At 55.7% G+C, this 5,941-nt stretch overlaps 1 pseudogene; it reads right to left on the reverse strand.

The window, feature by feature from the left end:
* Nucleotides 1-4,138: 4,138 nt before the first annotated feature.
* On the reverse strand, nucleotides 4,139-5,941 carry LOC141981008 (ubiquilin-1 pseudogene; annotated as a pseudogene).

Raw genomic sequence — 5,941 nt, forward strand, 5'->3', positions numbered from 1 at the left:
CCCAGGCCCAAAGGCTGCTACTGGGCCAGACAGCCTTTGGGGATTACCTCCAGGAGCCTGAGAAGGGGAAACTGAGGCAGGGCACTGCAGAACCAGCCCTGTTCCAAGAAGGCAAGGAGAGAGAGAGAGAGAGAGAGAGAGAAGAAGAAGAACTAAGTTGGTGAATTAAAAGGAGACAGGAGGGGAGGGGTGACAGCAGGAGCCCAACTCTCACCCTGTGGGGGCCAGGCAGGTTTTCGCTGGAACACTTTTCAGTGATTTCCTCCTGTTTCTAGAATCATTCAGCTTGTTGTCGTATCAACCTGCGCCTTTACCAGGAGCCCTGCAAACCCCTAACAACGGGTCTCTTCCTCTAAACAATTCCGTCGGCACCAGGCTAGTTACCTCCAACGTTTGCTGCCTTCCCTGGAATCATTTCTGGGTTTCCCTAAACCTCTGCCTGACAGGGGGAAGACTGATAGATCACGCTGTAATATGCCCTGTTCTGTACATGCCCCCTGAAGCTCTGGTACTGGCCCCATCAGGGACCGGATACTGGGCAAGATGAACCATTGGCCTGACCCAATACGGCAGCTCTTGTGTTCTTATCTTCTTAAATGCCCAATAAAGGGAAAAAGAAAAGGAGGACTTGTGGCACCTTAGAGACTAACAAATTTATTTGAGCATAAGCTCTCGTGAGCTAAAGTTTATGCCCAGATACATTTGTTAGTCTCTAAGGTGCCACAAGTCCTCCTTTTCTTTTTGCGAATACAGACCAACACGGCTGCTACTCTGAAACCTGTCAATAAAGGGAAAGACGCTTCCCTACACAGGCTCGGGCAGGGGCATTTATAAACGAGAGGTGGCCAGATCTACCGGACATCCAGCCCAGCTGCCTGGGCCCCCTACAAGGCTGCGCCTTACTGCACCTCAGGCAACCTGCATACGCTGTCTGGCTAAGCGTGAGCTGGTTCCGGGGCTTTGCAATGGCCGGAGCAGAGATTGCTGACAACACCGCGAGGTATTTGCTGCATTGTTTATTGAGCAGAGGGGGCCAAATTAGCACGTGGGCAGCTCCAGCCGCAGGCACCTGGCACGCAGCCGGCGCAGCTGCCTCCTCTCGCCCCGTCGGTCTCTGTCTCTGCTGTTAACAATCCCTCTGTTCGTCACAAGGGAGAGCCCAGAGCCGAAGTCCCCAGCCCTTAACCGCACTGGTCACATGCAGGCGGCCTGGGCACCGAGCGAAACTCTGGTGCAGCTATTGATGACAATGGGAGTTTTAATGCGCTACGGACCGGACCCTCCAGTCCTGCATCCCGGGCAGAGATCACTTAGCCCACTCAAGGTCAGAGGGAAACAGCAGGGAAAAGTGGGGCTGCACGGACAGAGGGGGGCTGGATGCCAGATCAGAGGGAGATGTGGGAAGAGGATGCCCTACGGGCTCCAGGGGGGCTGCTGTGGGCCAAAGGTGGAGTCACGAGGTCATGGGGCAGGAAGGAAAGGGGAGAGATCATGGGTGAAGGAGGAGATTCATGGGTGAAGAGTCCCCAGGATGGGGGGCAGAGAGAGAGAGAGACAAAAGAAATGAAGGGAAACCCAGGGGAGTGAATGAAACGGGGCGGGGCAGGGGGTGTGAAAGACCCACAGACTGGGCTCCGATGTGAGGAGAGATCAGGTGTGGGGAGACCAGGGCAGAAAGGCCAGGGCGAGAGGAAAGGGGGCTGGATAGACTGAGGTCCTGTTTACACTATCGAACCCACCCTGGGCGGGAGGGACCAGTGCGCAGTACGCCAGGTCCCCGTCAGGCCAATCGACCTCAGAGCAGCCGGCCCCGAGCCGTGTCCCCAGATCCTGGTGCACCTTTGACATCAGCCAAGAACAGCCACCTGGCTGCCAAGCCCAATCCACAGTTTAATCCCGGCCGGGGCCTGGATTAGGCCTTGAACCCTGACGGGGGCCACAACACAGGAGACTGTGTGAATTACTATCTGGGGAGAGGTGCCCACACCCCACCGGGAAGGTCACAAGCCCAGGGTCGAGCGCAGATCCCCGGCCATTGCTGCCTCCATCCAGCAGAGGAAGAACCAATAAGACCCTCAGGCAAATCCGCAACCCCCGGCCCACCCGGCTGAGGGAGCTGACATAACCTCAGCCGATCCTCCCTGCAGGTTTCTCCATTCACCGCGCTTCATAGAATCTCAGGGCTGGAAGGGACCTCAGGAGGTCATCTCGTCCAACCCCCTGCTCAGAGCAGGACCAATCCCCAATTTTTGCCCCAGATCCTGAAATGCCCCCCTCAAGGATTGAACTCACAACCCGGGGTTTCGCAGGCCAATGCTCAAATCACTGAGCTATCCCGCCCCCCTCCCTTCTGAACTGAGTCCCAGCCGCCCCCGGGGTGCTGGGCAAGCGGAGGGAGAGTGTGGGACCCCCGCGTCACTAGACCCAGCACAGCTCAGGCGTGACCAGCCTCTTTCAATGGCTGTGCTCTCGGAACGGAGACAAGCTACCCCTGATGGAGCCCAGCCACGTCAGCTGGGGGCTAGCGGCCGGTCCACTACTCCTTCTGCTCAGCAGCAGCATTAACGGGTAGAACTGGAATGACTTGTCTAGGGAGGAAAATGTTATTTAACCCTTCACGCAATGAACCGGGGTGGGGGGTCACCCAGTGAAATTAATAGGCAGCAGGTTTGAAATAAACATAAGGTGGTATTCCTCACCCAACACACAGTCAACCTGTGGAACTCCTTGCCAGGGGATGTTGTGAAGGCCAAAAGTATAACTGGGTTCAAAAAAGGATTACATACATTCATGGAGGACAGGTCCATCAATGGCTATTGGCCAGGATGAGCAGGGATGGAGCCCCACTCTCTGGGTGTCCCTAAGACTCTGAGTGCCAGAAGCTGGGACTGGGTGACAGGGGATGGATCACACGGTAACTGCTCTGTTCTGATTGTTCCCTCTGAAGCACCTGGCACTAGCCCCTGTCAGAAGGCAGGATCCTGGGCTAGACGGACCATTGCTCTGACCCAGTGTGGCCATTCTCATGACACCGGATTGCTCTGGGCCTAGAAGAAATCAGATCTCATGGCTGTATTTTGAAATATATGCAACAGGCATTGGGAGCCTTGGCTAGGCACTTTGTGTCTCTCATGCCCATTGTCAGAAATCCCACAAACCAACACAAACAGTGCAGTCTCCACACTACACCCAGAGGCCCTGTCAATCCAAGTCTCCTGGGGCCTGGACTGAGAAATTTAGAGCCTCTGTCTCCTACCTGGGACTAGGGAGACATGAGGAACTGAGATGCGGCCAGAGCCCTACCTCCCCTGTCTGGCCTGGGAGGCAGAAGTGTTTGGGGTGGGAGTGGTGGTTACAAGCAGTGTACAGGACTGTGGGGCAACGAGATGACTGACACTGGAAGCTTGTTTGCAAACTTAACTTGGCGGCTGCGACCCTGGCTTCCTAATCCTGGCTCCCATCAATTTCCGTAACTCGGGATGCTCTGTGGGCTGTCTGAATGGCCAGCGAGGACTACGTCTGCCGAAGAAAGACAAATGCAATGACAGCACCATATGTCACACGAAAACGAGTCACACAACGGTGACAGCAAATCCAGGGTTCAAAATCACACTCCCTGCAGAGCCAAGTGAAGGAAGGGTGCAATTCATGAGTTGGACCAGGTGACTCAGGAGATTTGGGTCAAATTCCTGGCCCCGCCACAGACTTTCTGGATGACCTGGGTCAAGTCACTTAGGATACATCTACACAGGGATAAACGCCTCGTGGCACAGCCGCGGCTGGCCCCGGTCAGCTGGCTCAGGCTTGGACTGCAGGGCTACAAACTGCTGTGTAGACATTGAGGCTTGGGCTGGGACCCGTGCTCTGGGACCCCCCACCCTCAGTTTACCTCTGTAACATGGAAATAAAAACATTTCCTTTCCCCCACCCTGTGCCTGTCCCCTCTCTAGCGTAAGCTCTTTGGGGCAGGGACGGACTCTTATTATGTGTGACGTGCGCACCGAGCACAAGAGGCAGGTCCGGCATGAAACACGGGCAGGGAGCACTTGGGAAGCAAGCCACTGCACACGACCTTCATATGCACCAAGCTGTTTTTAGTATGTAACAAGACAGGATTACAACAGGCAAAATGAACATGTTACAATGTCTTGCTTGATGGCTGGGACTTTGTTAGCATCTCAATGGTTGCACTGATTTCCCCTTCTGTGTCTATCAGAGCCTGTAAATTCGCTTCCCGGTCCTGGAAGCCCATTGTTCCGAGCTGCTCCATTTGTCGCTCAAATCTGACATCTGGCGTCTGCTGATCCACGCACTCTTCGCTTTCAGGGTCATCCTTTTCTGACGCTAGACTGACGTCCTCCTCGGACTCGCTGCTGGGCACGGACCCTTCCATGCTTTCCAGCTCCAGTTCCACGTCCCGGTCCCCCAGCCCTAGGATAAAATCTGGGACCTCAGCTGAGAGCGTCTGCAAGCCCAGTTGGATCTGTAACAAAGCCTGCATGGCTCTAGGGCTGGTCAGTAAGGGGGCGATTTCAGCGCTCTCCAGCTCCAGGGGGACCTGGTGTGTCCTTTCGCCTTGAGGCTGAGAACGCCCATCACTGGAGAGGTGGGTATTATTCAGCAGCATCTGTGCTGGGCCGTTGGGATTGGACAACACGCACTCCATGTTCTGCATGAACTCTGGGTTTCCTGTTAGCTGCTGAACCATACTCTGAATTCCTCCTGTGTTGGCAAACCCAGGGCCTGCTCCAGGCCCAAAATTTAGTACAATAAAGCTGTGCCCTGTGCTATGGCTGGTACGATTGCTGTCATGGTTATTCCCAATATCACCAGCCCTATTCGTCTGAGTGGCCCAAGGGTTTGGTAAAGGGTCTCTGTTTTCCATGCGGGTTGGCGGACTGGCCCCACCCAAGGGTGGGTTATTCTCCAGTGATGCAGATGGGTTGCTCCCAAACTGGGCTTGCACGGCGTTCATCATCGGTTCCTCTATCTCGCTGTACAGCTGCTGCAGGGCACTGTATCCACCCGGGATGCTCTCCAGGTTGCTCAAGGCTCGGTCGTGGTTCCTGATAATTTCTTGCAGCATTGCCGGGCTGCTGGAGACCTCAATCATTTCCCGGATGAAATCTGGGTTGCGGAGAATGTGATTAATCTCAGGGTTTTGCTCTGCCAGCTGCTGCATCTGCGGGTTGGAGAGGAGGATCTCGTGGACCAGGTCTGTGTTGGTGAGGATGTTCTGCACCAAGGGATTCTGTGCCACCTCGCTCATCAAGTCCTGGATGGAACCATTGGCCTCTGAGGCCTCGCTCGTTAAATCTGTCACTTCGGTTGGGTCCAGACCGAGCACGCTCATGCCTGTCACCCCGATGAGGAAGCCCAAGAGGAATGGGTTGCTGTTGATGGTGTTGAGATCCAGGTCCGAACTGATGATCTCAAACAAGAGGTTTTCCATGATCTGGGCCACTAACTCCTGGCTGGAGGCCACCAGCTCTTCTAAGCGCCCCTGCAGCTCGGACACGTTGGAATAGCTCAGGCCCAGGCGCTGCAGAGCCGGGCCCCGCCCCCAGGCAAGCAGGTTAGAAGCGCTGCTGTTTGTGGACGGCATGGGTGGGGTGGCAGTGTTCGTCGGCTCAGCCGGGTGGTCCTGGGGCCTCTTTTGGGACCGGATGACAAGGTGGATGCTGAATCCACTGCGGACCCCATGCTGGCTCAATGTGTCCTGATCCTTTAGGATCTTCCCAGCAAATATTAGCACCAGCAGGTCAGAGGGAGCCTTGAAGCGCTTGGCGACCTCCTCCTTAAACGCCCGGATGGTGCTGCTCTCTGCTACCTCAAACTGCTCCTTCTGCTTGAGGGTCTTCACCGTCACCTTGAGGACGCCGCCGGACGCGGCGGTGATGGCTTCCTGGTTGGCCCCGGGGGCCCGTCGGCTTTCGGACAT

This window comes from Natator depressus, chromosome 1 (assembly GCF_965152275.1).
Source record: "Natator depressus isolate rNatDep1 chromosome 1, rNatDep2.hap1, whole genome shotgun sequence".
NCBI lineage: Eukaryota > Metazoa > Chordata > Testudines > Cheloniidae > Natator > Natator depressus.